Raw genomic sequence first — 15587 nt, 5'->3', positions numbered from 1 at the left:
AACTGGCCAGAATTGAAACCTGTTTCAGTCTTCCAGAGATTTGAGTCTGGGACGGAGGTTCACCTTCCAGCAGGACAATGACCCTAAACCTACCCTATTGACCCTACCCTATTGCTAAAGCAACACTTGAGTGGTTTAAGGGGAAAAATTTAAATGTCTTGGAATGGCCTAGTCAATGCCCAGACCTCAATCAAATTGAGAATCTGTGGTGTGACTTAAATCTGTGGTGTGACTTAAAGATGCTGTACACCAGCAGGGGGGGGGGGGGTGAATAGTTATGCACGCTCAAGTTTTCTTGTTATTTCTTGATTGTTGCATCTTCAAAGTGGTAGGCATGTTGTGTAAATCAAATGATACAAACCCCCCAAAAATCCACTTTAATTCCAGGTTGTAAGGCAACAAAATAGTAAAAATGCCAAGGGGGTGAATTATTTCGCAAGCCACTGTACATGTTAATGATTTTAAAAGTATAGTACCAGTCAAAAGTTTGGACACCTACTCATTCAAGGATTTTTCTTGATTTTTACTATTTTCTATATTGTAGAATAAGAGTGAAGACATCAAACATATGAAATAACACATATGGAATCATGTAGTAACAAAAAAGTGTTAAACCATATTTTAGATTCTTGAAACTAGCCACCCTTTGCCTTGATGACAGCTTTTCTGAGCACTTGTTTGCTGTTTTTCCTTCACTCTGTGGTGCAACTCATCCCAGTCCATTTCAATTGGGTTGAGATTGGGTGATTGTAAAGGCCAGGTCATCTGATGCAGCACCATCACTCTCCTTACACAGCCTGGAGGTGTGTTGGGTCATTGTCCTGTTGAAAAACAAATGATATTCCCACTAAGTGCAAACTAGATGGGATGGCGTATCACTGAAGAATGCTGTGGTAGCCATGCTGGTTAAGTGTTTCAAGTAAATCACAGACAGTGTCACCAGCAAAGCACCCCCACACCATCACACGACCTCCTCCGTGCTTCACGGTGGGATCCACACATACGGAGATCATTTGTTCACCTACTCTGCGTCTCACAAAGACACATCATTTGGAACCAAAAAACTCAAATTTGGACTCATCAGCCCAAAGGACAGATTTCCACCGGTCTAATGTCCATTGCTTGTGTTTCTTGGCCCAAGCAAGTCTTCTTATTGGTGTCCTTTAGTAGTGGTTTCTTTGCAGCAATTCGAACATGAAGGCCTGATTCACACTGTCTCCTCTGAACAGTTGTTGAGATGTATCTGTTACTTGAACACTGTGAAGCATTTATTTGGGCTTCAATTTGAGGCTGGTAACTCTAATGAACTTTTCCTCTGCACAAGAGGTAACTCTTGGTCTTCCTTTCCCATGGCGGTCCTCATGAGAGGTAGTTTCATCATAGCGCTTGATGGTTTTTGCGACTGCACTTGAAGGAACTTTTAAAGTTCTTTATAGTTTTCCGGATTGACTGACCTTCATGTCTTAAAGTAAAGCTGGACTGTCGTTTGTCTATGCTTATTTGAGCTGTTCTTGCCATAATATGGACTTGGTCTTTTACCAAATAGGGCTATCTTCCATATACCACCCCTACCTTGTCACAACACAACTGATTGGCTGCTTTCAAGAATCTCACATATAATTTGTTTTATTTAATACTTTTTTGGTTACTACATCATTCCATATGTGTTATTTCAAAGTTTTGATGTCTTCACTATTATTCTACAATGTATAAAATAGTAAAAAGTTAGAAAAACCCTTGAATGAATAGGTGTGTCCAAACTTTGGACTGGTACTCTATAAAAACCCGTTTTCACTTTGTCATTGTGGGATATTGTGTGTAGATTGATGAGGATTCTTTATTTAATCCATTTTAGAGGCTGTAACGTAACAAAATGTGGAAAAAGTAAAGGGGTCTGAATACTTTCCGAATGCACTGTATACTTTGACTGTGGGGCTCGATTGTATGTTCTGCTGGGCCAGGATCTTTTGTATTGGGCCAAAGATATAGAGTCGTGGTGTTTTGCATGAATTCTAGCAGTCTTTGCCATCTTTATGATCTTACCTTCTTTCTTGGAAAGTTACTGCGTGTTTAACAAACAGTTGACATATCTTGCAGTCCTTGCCAAGTCTTATGTGATCACTGCTCCGATAGGTAGGCTAGGCCTAGTTACTGCCATAGTGTTCTAGTGATGCATTGCATGGGTAGTAAGATGATTCACACCGTGGACCTCAAGAATTTCAGTGGGTGACGAAACGTAGTTTTCCATGATGGTGTTGGCTCACCAAAAGTATGACATAAGTGAAACTTTTCCTCCTGAATCAGCAATTTTGACTGTAGAATTGATCTGATATGAGTCAGTGATTTATGAATGGGATGCATCCATGTTGTTACAACACTGCTTATCTTTAGGAGTCAAAAGGGTAATCAAAGAACATATTTTTCCCAGCACTTTACCAGGGTTAGTTTGATAGGGACTTAATACTCCCTCCTGCCAGTGAAAGCATCCTTTCTGTTGTAATTCGGATTAAGCCCATTTTCCTGTTGCCTCTCTTGGCTGTGTTGGGTTTTCTGATTGAGCTGTTATCAAAGGGAACTGCCACACACGCATCAGTGGTGTTCCCTGGTTACACAACACGGCCCTGCCTCGCACCCTCATCTTTCCATCTCATTAGTTTACACACCTTTCTTTTGACGCAGCTGTTGTCTCACTGTGCCTGTCAACGGCAACCGTCCATCATGTTCCTTGGATGTTATTAGTGTCACATCAATGTCAACCTACAGCCATGTGTAGTGGCAATAAAAATAGTGTTTTCTTTCTCATGGATTCTCTATCACTCTGGTGATTTTAAGTAACAACTTATGTAGCAAGACATGGTTTAGAAAGTTGGATTCAGGCAGATAAAAGATGGATGGCATTAAGAAAATAAGTTGTTACCTATCAAAACTATCATAAGATGTCACAAGCAGAGGCTCAAACAGGAAGTACCCTTGATGCGCTCAGTTGGGAAATGGTCCTCTGTTTCCGATGCTATGCTACAAAACTGCTTTGCTTGCGCTGACTGGAATATGTCCCATGACTCTGCCAATAGCATCGACAAGCTAACCACCTCCATCACCGGCTTCATTAGGAAATGCATCATGACGTTGTCCCCAAAGTGAAGGTTCGCTGCTTCCCCAATCAAAAACCCTGGATTAACACAGAGGTTGGCGCTAAACTAAAGAACAGGGCTCCCGCACACAGGGCTATCGCAGCCAACTCGGAGGCTACGCCTGAAGACACAAACAAGTGCATGAAGCCCCGCTACGACCTCCGCAGAGCCATCAAACAAGCAAAAGGGCAATATAGGAACACGGTGGAATCCTATTACATAGGCTCTGATGCATTAAGAAGGGGCTACAGTCCATTACGGATTACAAAGGAAGACCCAGCTGTGATCTGCCAACGATGCCTCTCTACCAGACGAACTCAATGTATTTTATGCACTCTTTGACAAAAATAACACCGAGCCGGGAACGAAGGCCCCCGCTGACCCAGGGGACTGGTTGATGTCGGTACTCCGAGGCTGTCGTAAGGTTTTTAAAAAGGTAAACATGCTTACGGCCGCGGGGCCGGGTGGTATTCCAGGGTGTGTTCTCAGAGCATGCTGGCAGGCATATTCACGGTCATTTTCAACCTCTCCTTGACCCAGTCAGTAATTCCCACATCTCAAGCTGACCACCATCATTCCTGTTCCCAAGAACTTTAAGGCTACCTGCCACAATGACTACTGCCCTGTAGCACACATCTGTAATCGTGCTTTGAAAGGCTGGTTATGGCACACATCAACTCCCATCATCCCAGAAACCCTAGACCCATTCCAATTTGCATACCACCCCAACAGATCCATAGACGATGCAATCTCAATTGCACTCCACACTGCCCCCATCCACCTAGATAAGAGGAATGAATACCTATGTGAGAATGCTGTTCATTTACTACAGGCCAGCGTTCAACACCATAGTCCCCTCCAAGCTCATCACCAAGCTTTGGACCCTAGGACTGAACACCGCCCTCTGCAGCTGGATCCTGGACTTCCTGGCGGGCCAACCCCTGGTGTTGAGGGAAGGCATCATTTCCTCTGCCACGCTGACCCTCAACACGGGGGCCCTACAGGGGGGTGTGCTTAGTTTCCCTCCTGTACTTCTTGTTCACCAACGACTACGTGGCCACGCAAGACTCCAACACCATCATCAAGTTTGCTGACAACACGACTGATCACCGTTGACGATGAGACAGCCTACAACAGGGATCATCAACTAGATTCAACCACGGGACAATTTTTTTAATTTATTGATCAAGTGGCCTGAACATAATTACAAATAATTGTAGACTGCAAATTGACCACAAGACGCCCAAACAGATAGTTGACTAAAACATAATAATTTCAAACCTTACTTACATATATGTACAATAATGTGTCGCTCTCTATTATGTGTGGGATTACGTGGGAACATATTTCCAAAATGTAAATCACTTGGTGCTGATTTCCTGGTGATTGTTTTTAATGTCCAACAGTGAAATATATTTATACAGTTGAAGTCGGAAGTTTACATACACCTTAGCCAAATACATTTAAACTCCGTTTTTCACAATTCCAGACATTTAATCCTAGTAAAAAATCCCTGTCTTAGGTCAGTTAGGATCACCACTTTATTTTAAGAATATGAGACGTCAGAATAATAGCAGAGACAATGATTTATTTCAGCTTTTATTTCTTTCATCACATTCCCAGTGGGTCAAAAGTTTACATACACTAAATTAGTATTTGGTAGCGTTGCCTTTAAATTGTTGAACTTGGGTCAAACGTTTTGGGTAGCCTTCCACAAGCTTCCCACAATAAATTGGGTGAATTTTGGCCCATTCCTCCTGACAGAGCTGGTGTAACTGAGTCAGGTTTGTAGGCCTCCTTGCTCGCACACGCTTTTTCAGTTCTGCCCACAAATGTTCTATTGGATTGAGGTCAGGGCTTTGTGATGGCCGCTCCAATACCTTGACTTTGTTGTCCTTAAGCCATTTAAGCCAGTATGCTTGGGGTCATTGCCCATTTGGAAGACCCATTTGCGACCAAGCTTTAACTTCCTGACTGATGTCTTGAGATGTTGCTTCAATATATCTACATAATTCTCTTTCCTCATGATGCCATCTATTTTGTGAAGTGCACCAGTCCCTCCTGCAGCAAAGCACCCCTACAACATGATGCTGCCACCCCTGTGCTTCAAGGTTTGGATGGTGTTCTTCAGCTTGCAAGCATCCCCCTTTTTCCTCCAAACACAACATTTTTTACATTTTACATTTTAGTCATTTAGCAGACGCTCTTATCCAGAGCGACTTACAAATTGGTGCATTCACCTATAATATCCAGTGGAACAACCACTTTACAATAGTGCATCTAAATCTTTTAAGGGGGGGGTTAGAAGGATTACTTTATCCTATCCCAGGTATTCCTTGAAGAGGTGGGGTTTCAGGTGTCTCCGGAAGGTGGTGATTGACTCCGCTGTCCTGGCGTCGTGAGGGAGCTTGTTCCACCATTGGGGTGCCAGAGCAGCGAACAGTTTTGACTGGGCTGAGCGGGAACTGTGCTTCCTCAGAGGTAGGGAGGCGAGCAGGCCAGAGGTGGATGAACGGAGTGCCCTTGTTTGGGTGTAGGGCCTGATCAGAGCCTGAAGGTACGGAGGTGCCGTTCCCCTCACAGCTCCGTAGGCAAGCACCATGGTCTTGTAGCGGATGCGAGCTTCGACTGGAAGCCAGTGGAGAGAGCGGAGGAGCGGGGTGACGTGAGAGAACTTGGGAAGGTTGAACACCAGACGGGCTGCGGCGTTCTGGATGAGTTGTAGGGGTTTAATGGCACAGGCAGGGAGCCCAGCCAACAGCGAGTTGCAATAATCCGATACAATACAACGATGGTCATTATGGCCAAACAGTTCTATTTTTTGTTTCATCAGACCAGAGGACATTTCTCCAAAAAGTACGATCTTTGTCCCCATGTGCAGTTGCAAATCGTAGTCTGGCTTTTTCATGGCGGACTTGGAGCAGTGGCTTCTTCCTTGCTGAGTGGCCTTTCAAGTTATGTCGACATAGGACTCGTTTTACTGTGGATATAGATACTTTTGTACCTGTTTCCTCCAGCATCTTCACAAGGTCCTTTGCTGTTGTTCTGGGATGGATTTGCACATTTCGCACCAAAGTACGTTCATCTCTAGGAGACACAACGCGTCTCCTTCCTGAGCGGTATGACGGCTGCATGGTCCCATGGTGTTTATACTTGCGTAGTATTGTTTGTACAGATGAACATGGTACCTTCAGGCATTTGGAAATGGCTCCCAAGGATGAACCAGACTTGTGGAGGTCTACAATTTTTTTCTGAGGTCTTGGCTGATTTCGTTTGATTTTCCCATGATGTCAAGCAAAGAGGCACTGAGTTTGAAGGTAGGCCTTGAAATACATCCACAGGTACACCTCCAATTGACTCAAATGATATCAATTATCCTATCGGAGGCTTCTAAAGCCATGACATCATTTTCTGGAATTTTCCAAGCTGTTTAAAGGCACAGTCAACTTAGTGTATGTAAATGTCTGACCCACTGGAATTGTGATTAAGTGAAATAATCTGTAAACAATTGTTGGAAAACTTACTTGTCATGCACAAAGTAGATGTCTTAACCGACTTGCCAAAACTATATTTTGTTAACAAGAAATTTGTGGAGTGGAGTTTTAATGACTCCAACCTAAGTGTATGTAAACTTCCGACTTCAACTGTGTGTATATATATATATATATATATATATATATATATATATATATATATATATATATATATATATTAATTACTTGGGTGGCCAATTAAAACCACCTGCAGGCCAAATTCAGCTCCCATGCCGCCAGTTAGGGAACCCTGGTCTACAGGGAGGAGGTCAGTGACCTGGCAGTGTGGTGAACTACATAAAACGGGAGGGCGAGCAAGCCCCCATCCAGTGCAGCGGGTTGAGAGCTTCAAGTTCCTCGGTGTCCAAATCACTAAAGACTTAAATTAGTCCACACACACTCAAAGCGCCTCTTTCCCCTCAGGATTTTGAAAAGATTTGGCATGGGCCCTCTTGACTGGCTGCATCACTGCTTGGTATGTTAACTGCACCACCCTCGATTGCATGGCGCTACAGAGGGTGGTGCAGACAGCCCAGTACATCACTGGGGCCGAGCTCCCTGCCATCCAGGACCTCTTATATCAGGTGGTGTGAAAGTAAGGTCTGGAAAATTGTTAAAGCCATAGACTATTCTCTCTCCTTCCGCACGGCAAACGGTACCAGATCAATAAGTCTGACACCAACAGGCACCAACACACAGTTAATTTGCTTACTCGCACATAACACACACACATATTTATACTGACTCTAAACACATACACATATATATACTGACTCAGTACTGTGTGCTTCGGGTCATTGTCCTGTTGGAAGGTGAACCTTTGCCCCAGTCTGAGGTCCTGAGTGCTCTGCAGCAGGTTTTCTTCAAGGATCTCTGTACTTTGTGCTGTTCATCTTTCCCTCGATTCTGACTAGTCTCCCTGCCGCTGAAAACATCCTCACAGCATGATGCTGCCACCACCATGCTTCATCATAGGGATGGCGCTACGTTTCCTCTAGACATGATGCTTGGCGTTCAGGCCAAAGAGTTCAATCTTGGTTTCATCAGACCAGAGAAATATGTTTCTCATGGTCTGAGACTCCTTTAGGTGCCTTTTGGCAAACTCCAAGCGGGCTGTCCTGTGCCTTTCACTGAGGAATGGCTTCCGTCTGGCCACTCTACCATATAGGCCTGATTGGTGGAGTACTGCAGAGATGGTTGTCCTTCTGGAAGGTTATCCCATCTCCACTGTCGAACGTTTGAGCTCTGTCAGAGTGACGGGTTCTTAGTCACCTCCCTGACCAAAGCCCTTCTCCCCCCGATTGCTCAGTTTGGCTGGGCGGCCAGCTCTAGGAAGGGTCTTGGTGGTTCCAAACTTCTTCCATTTAAGATGATGGAGGCCACTGTGTTCTTGGGGACCTTCAATGCTGCAGACATTTTTTGGTACCCTTCCCCAGATCTGTGCCTCTCCGAGCTCTACGGACAATTCCTTCAACCTCATGGCTTGGTTTTTTGCACTCACATGCACTGTCAATTGTGGGACCTTATATAGACAGGTGTGTGCCTTTCCAAATCATGTCCAATCAATTGTATTTACCACAGGTGAACTTCAATCAAGTTGTAGAAACATCTCAAGGATGATCAATGGAAACAGGATGCAATTTCAAGTATCATAGCAAAGGGTCTGAATACTTATGTAAATAAGGTATTTCTGTTTTTATTTTTATCAATGTGAAAGAAAAATTAACTTTTCACTTTGTCATTATGGGGTATTGTGTGGAGATTGAGGGGAAAAACAAACCATTTAATCCATTTTAGAGTAAGGCTGTAATGTATCAATGTGGAAAAAGTAAAGGGCTCTGAATACTTTCGCGAATGCACTGTATACCGTAGGCTTAGGATGTAGGCAGACTGGATTCTGTAAGGGGTGCAGAGTGATGCATTGTGAACTGCCATGCTGCAGTCTCCATTCACAGCAATCTGTCAGGCCATGGCCAGTACAACATGTGGGCCTGTGTTTGACCGGGGGGGTGAGTTGCAGGAAAGCCACACAGAGCAGAGGGGACAGCCACTTCTAATTAGTGATATCCACCAGTAATGGAAGCCAGATGTGGCGTGTGATGACAGGAAGTCAATGCACAGGGCTCCTGAAGCACACTCCAGAAGGCCAGGGGTTAACAGCATTTGGATTTGGCTAGCTGTGACTGAGCCAAAGGATTCACTTGTTCACTTGTACCCACCTCGCAACACATTATTACCTACCAGTCAGAGTACCTGTCTGCCAGCCCCTTAAAAATGCCTCATTTCAGTTAAATGCCTGTTTGGATGTGTTAGATTGTATTTGTGATGTGCAGAATGTGGTCTGTCCCACCAATTTATAATTTTGTCTACTTTTAGGATGCCTTTCAAGATTGGACAACCAAAAAAAGCAGATTGTTTCCAAAACGGTAAGTGTTCAGTCTTCTGTCCCCCCCAAAAATAAAAATAATTACTAATGTGCCAACATAAGATCTTCCATTATTTGTGTTGCAACACCTATGAAACTAGACAATACATAATTAAATGTCAAATTTCACTAGACATTCGCTACCAGGCTTTATTTAGCGGGTTGTTGTATGGTTGTTACACTACATGGCCAAAAATATGTGGACAGATGCTCGTTGAACATCTCATTCCAAAATCATGGGCCTTAATATGGAGTTGGTCCCCCATTTGCTGCTATAACAGCCTCCACTCTTCTGTGAAGGCTTTCCACTAGATGTTGGAACATTGCTGTGGGGACTTGCTTCCATTCAGCCACAAGAGCATTAGTGAGGTCGGGTACTGATGTTGGGCGATTAGGCCTAGCTTGCAGTCGGTGTTCCAATTCATCCCAAAGGTGTTTGATGGGGTTGAGGTCAGGGCTCTATGCAGGCCAGTCAAGTTTTTCCACACTAATCTCAACAAACCATTTCTGTATGAAGCTCGCTTTGTGCACAAGGGCATTATCATGCTGAAACAGAAAAGGGCCTTCCCCAAACTGTTGCCACAAAGTTGGAAGCAGAGAATCGTCTAGAATGTCATTGTATGTTGTAGAGTTAAGATTTACCTTCACTGAAACTAAGAGGCCTAGCCCGAACCATGAAAAACAGACCCAGACCATTATTCCTCCTCCACCAAACTTTACAGTTCGCACTATGCATTGGGGCAGGTAGCGTTCTCCTGGCATCCACCAAATCAAGGTTTGTCTGTCGGACTGCCAGCTGGTGAAGCGTGATTCATCACTCCAGAGAACGTGTTTCTACTGCTCCAATGGCGGCAACTTTTACACCACTCCAGCCAACTCTTGGCATTGCACATGGTGATCTTAGCGTTGTGTGCGGCTGCTTGGCCATAGAAGTCCATTTCATGAAGCTCCCAACAAACAGTTATTCTGCTGACATTGCTTCCAGAGGCAGATTGAAACTCGGTAGTGAGTGTTGCAAATGTGGAGAGAGAATTGTTACGCGCTAAGGCTTCAGCACTCGGTGGTCCCATTCTGTGAGCTTGTGTGGTCTACCACTTCGTGGCTGAGCCATTGTTGCTCCTAGACGTTTCCACTTCACAATAACAGCACTTACAGTTGACCGGGGCAGCTCTAGCAGGGCAGAAATTTGAGGAACTGACTTGTTGGAAAGGTGGCATCCTATTACTGTGCCATGTTGAAAGTCACTGAGCTCTTCAGTATGGGCCATTCTACTGCCAATGTTTGTCTATGGAGATTGCATGGCGGTGTGCTCGATGTTATACACCTGTCAGCAACGGGTGTGGCTGAAATAGCCAATTCCACTAATTTGAAGGGGCGGCCACATACTTTTGGTCATGTAGTGTATATGGAAGCACACTGGGATCTTACGACTCCTCACTTTGTTACAGATGAGTAAGAGACTTTCAGACTGCAGAAATACAAGCTTGATATTTTTACCTCTTTTATAGGGGAAGGCTAGGAAGTCTGGCCCAACTAATAAAAATATTTGGTTGCATTTTGTTGTTCAAATTGTATGCTAAAAGATCAAAGCCCTGTGGTGGCTATGGAAGAGGACATTTGGCTTAACCTGTCAATTTTTTCTCTGAAACCTTGAATTTAGACTTGGGGAGAGCAGAGCACCTCTGTCCACACCCTAGACAGTGAAGGAGTTAATGCATGTCTGTTTGGCCTGTGGAGAGAATCACACATAAACCTCAAACAATGTTCCAGGTCCCACAGCATGGTTGTTTTCAGAACTGAATGCACAGGAGTTATAAAGCTTTTACATCCAATCATTGACCTCCAAAGGAGCCTGTAATCAGAAATTAAGTTTAAAGATGAGGAGGAAACCCAAATGAAGTCCCTCATCCTGACCAACTGCATCTTTAACTTGTTTCTTGGGTTTTCTGAAATATCTTTATTGTATAAGGCGTATGAGTCTATTCACAAAATGACCATTGTGTACTAGAGGTAACCAACAGCAAATCGTCAGACAAGTGACTGCACTCTCATCAATGAGCATGGGCCTGTGGGGTGCCAATTTGTCCAAACCATGTGAGGGGGCAGAGGTAGCTGCCTTGAAGTGCCGGTGAGTGGGTGCCTTCCTTTGGGGAAAACCACTTCCACAGTAATCTGTCTGTCTCTGTGGTCCGGCAGTGGCAGACAGTCAGAACGGGCTCCCAGGCAGCTTCCTGTGACATCCCAGGCCAGACCCAGGGAGTGGGCTACAGTACAGGGAGCCCAGTGTACAACCCTCCCTCCACTGACAGACTGGCAGCTGCCTCCCTCACTGTTTATTTGTTTATCCAGAAGCCCACAGAACCACAAGACAGGAACCCCTGCTACCTCCATAACCAGCGCTGGCCAGTTCAATCAGTCCAGTCTGATCTGAGGCGGAGCAGGGAGGGGGTGGGTGGGGGCTGTCAACCAGACCTTTAGAACTAACAATATGAAGCAAATTAGGGGGAGCCAGGCTGTGCTCAGGATATGGCTTTATTGGCTCTCCAATAGTAGGGATATTCAGTATTCATCAAGCACATGTTAGGACCATAATCGAAGGTAACAACATTGAATGAACAAACATGAACACAAAGATGATAATGTTGTATCTAACAATGAGTTTCAATGTGTTTTTACAGGTTGAAAGAGACTTTGAACGAGAATATAACAAGCTCCAAAAGTAAGTTTGTTGCCACTAATGTTAAAGGGCAACTCAAATCAAATCCAATTTATTTTATATAGCCCTTCGTACATCAGCTGATATCTCAAAGTGCTGTACAGAAACCCAGCCTAAAACCCCAAACAGCAAGCAAAGCATGTGAAAGAAGCAACTCCTCTTTTCAAACTCATATTCATTATCTCCAGCACCAAACCAGTGTCTACATATGTGAAAACGGCACATTTCTACATTTTGTAGAAGTTCTACCCGATGAACTGATCTTCAAACATTATGAGATTTTTGGGCAGCAAGAAAATACCCTTAGAAATAGCTAACTTTTAATCCTACTATGTGATGTCACAGAGAGTCATTGTTAGGACCTTTTTTCTCTCTTTTTAACCACAGATCATAGAAATGTGCCATTTTTACATATGTAGACACTGTTATTGTGCTAGAGATAATGACTTAATTTCTCATTTGTACTCCGTTTTACATACTGTATGTATTGACTCTGCATCATTAGTGCAGCAAAAACCCTCATTGCAGATGAACGCGGAATTGACAGACTAGAAAACATAACGAGTGCTATTTTAAGTGTAAGTTTTCCATTGATTTTTAGAGGTGAACACACATGCCTGTTCTCTCAACATTTAACCTTGAAATAATTATTTTCATGAGAAATACCATGTTAGAATCTTTCACCTCTCTCTTCTGACCCAATGCTGAAGTGAGTTAGATTACACAATATACACTGAATAAAAATATAAACGCAACATGTGAAGTGTTGGTCCCTTGTTTCCATACACAAAAAGCTTATTTCTCTCAAATGTTGTGCACAAATTAGTTTACATTACTGTTAGTGAGCATTTCAGCTTTGCTAAAATAATCCATCCACCTGACAGATGTAGCATATCAAGAAGCTGATTAAACAGCGTGATCATTACACGGGTGCACCTTGTGCTGGGGACAAAAGGACACAATTAAATGTGCAGTTTTATCACAACGCAATGCCACAGATGTCTCAAGTTTTGAGGGAGCGTGCAATTGGCATGCTGACTGCAGTAATGTTCACCTGAGCTGTTGCCAGATAATTGATAAATTCTCTACCATAAGCTGCCAATGCCGTTTTACAGAATTTGGCAGTACGTTAAACCGGCTTCACAACCGCAGACCACCTGTAGCTACGTCAGCCCAGGACCTCCACATCTGGCTTCTTCACCTGCGGGATCGTCTGAGACCAGCCACCTGGACAGCTGATGAAACTGGGTTTGCACACCCAAAGAATTTCTGCACAAACTGTCAGGGAAGCTCATCTGCGTGCTCGTCGTCCTCACCCAGGGTCTTGACCTAACTGCAGTTCGTCATCGTAACAGACTTCAGTGGTGTGCTATTTTATGGATTAATCCCGGTTTCAAATGTATTGTGCAGATGTCAACGTTGTGAACAGAGTGCCCCATGGTCTGTAACTCAGTAAAATCTTTGACATTGTCATGTTGCGTTTATCTTTTTCTTCAGTGTAGATGGTTTGTGTGAAACAAGGGAGAGAAGCATTCTCTTGCCCAAGACCTTCTGTGAGCTAGCACATAGGAGGCCCTCCCCTGTTGTGTGTAGAGGTTAAAGAGACTCCCCGAGGGGCCTGCAGACTGAGTGAGAGCACTTCACATTTAGGTTTTGTTGAGTAGGAGACATGGCACCACCATACACATTTCTTACACATGATGAGTAAGAGGAGCAGGCATGTACAGACGTCTTAGCACTCCCCTCTGTTACATATCGTTAACTCTTAGTGAACATAAATCTGCCATCTAGCTCTTTGAACTGTTGTTGAATTCATTATATCTATTAATTTGTGTGGAAATATACTCAGTGTCATTTGAAAGACCGGTCAGGTCAAATTTAGCAAATTATTTCATCATCCAATGTCTTCCACAGTAAATCTAGCATCTATAATCCCATAGCAGTATTTGTCTACCTGAGATCAGCTTCTAAATCCATACTCCTACGGCATTATACCGCAGCATCTGGGAGTGTAGAGAGGCTGGCTGTTGGCGGCAGTAAAGGGCAAACTGTTGGGGCACACAGGAGCGAGAAGTAGCAGCTGCTCCAGCAGGCCTCCATTAACACCTTGTAGAAACGGACTTCTGGCCCACATCCAGAAGAGCCCTCCTCAGCCCTCGCATTCTCCTGCCTCCCGTCAGTTCACACAGATTGGAGAATGAAGATGGAAATAGGAAAACTGTTGTTTTTTTCAGTCCCCTTCTCCTCCCCCCTCCCTTAATGAAACCCTGAAAACTGATGTGACAGCATTCTCCTGGGAGTTGCTAAACAGCCCCTCGTTTCCCTTAATTGATATAATGAACGGCACACGATTCAGCCTCCATAGTCTCGTAATTGCCATTTTAACACCCATCATTTAAATGAATGCGGAGGTATGATTGAAGACATAAATGCTTTTATGCCAGAATTTAGTTGACAGTAACAAAAAGCAATCCTAGTATTTTTAATTAGCAAAAGGGAAGTCATAATAATGTGTTTTATATTAAATCAATGCATTTTTGTAATCCTATTGAATGTCCCAGTCCATAGTGACTTGTAGGTGTTTATTTGTAACATGCAGGCTGGACTGAGATATCCCAGTAAGACTGTCAGTGAATGCTTTATAGAGATTAGAGGGGTTTGATCAGGATGGACACAGTGGACCCTTTTTCAGTACTTTCCCTCTCTCCCTACTCTAGCTGCTGAATGTAAAAACATGATCCTACTGTCAATTTGCTCTGTTGATGCCCAACTGTACTTGGACAGATGCTTACCAAATGTCATATGTTGTATTATTGTGATATCCAAGGTACACTTGAAAAAAAACAAAATCCCTTCCTTTACAGGTTGTAAGATCAGACAAAGAAGCTCCACAAAGACATGAAGAAAAGCACAGAGACTGATATAGGTTTGTTGTTGACCCAGTGTTGTATATTTTGTCCAATCTCAGAAAAAAATGGATTTCCCACTGATCAGCTTTTCTTTCATGTACAAATCTCCTTTGTCACTAACTTGCTCTCATTCGTCTCATCTCTTTCACACACTAGGCATACATTTACTGACACCTTAATTGTTGTGCCTGTCAGGTTTTTCAGGGACATGTCTGTTAAGCAATTTTGGAATGTGAGGTTTTATTCAGTAGCCCTTAAAGATTAGCAATATTTATCACATGCTTTACTCTTAGCTTGTGTATTTCTGCACAGAAGAAATATAGATTTTTGGTTGGCTCTTTTGGAGATGGAAATGTGTATCTTTGGGAGGAGCAGTAGCAGAATGTGCCCCTGGTAGATAGCTACTCTGAGGGTGGAGAGGGGAAGGATGGGGGAGTGTGGGGATTCTTCATTTCCTCTGCTTTGTGCTCTGGAATATGGGATGATGCCTCATCAAAGTATCAGAGCTGTCAATGTCTCATTAGAATTAATGGATTCCATCTGTTGCACAGGTCCTTTCTCCACCAACAGCAACCAAACAAAGAGTAGACCTGCCTGCACAATATGTTAACACACAGTGTGCTCCACACAGCTTTTCATAACACAATCATTTGTCTAGTCTATTTAAAGTAAGACAATGAAATTGTGGGTTCTTCTGAGGCAAGTCCATAAGCCTTTAGAGAGAAATCTTTACTGAGTCGGTATATCACTGGCCACGAGCCATTTTTTTCAATCTGTTTGACTGCAAGCAGAAAAACTGAGTCAAGTTCTACATTGGCAACACAAACGGTTTATTCATTACCTGATACAATGGAATTTAACAGTTAGATTTTC

The 15587-nt window shown here is 43.5% G+C and overlaps 1 pseudogene; it reads left to right on the top strand.

Moving 5' to 3' along the window:
• The first annotated feature begins 8142 nt into the window (after positions 1 to 8142).
• Positions 8143 to 15587, top strand: part of LOC106585344 (bridging integrator 3-like) — a 30948-nt pseudogene continuing 23503 nt past the window's right edge.

This window comes from Salmo salar, chromosome ssa24 (genome assembly GCF_905237065.1).
Source record: "Salmo salar chromosome ssa24, Ssal_v3.1, whole genome shotgun sequence".
In the NCBI taxonomy this organism is placed as follows: Eukaryota; Metazoa; Chordata; class Actinopteri; order Salmoniformes; family Salmonidae; genus Salmo; species Salmo salar.
This window is presented reverse-complemented; position numbering and strand designations above follow the sequence as displayed.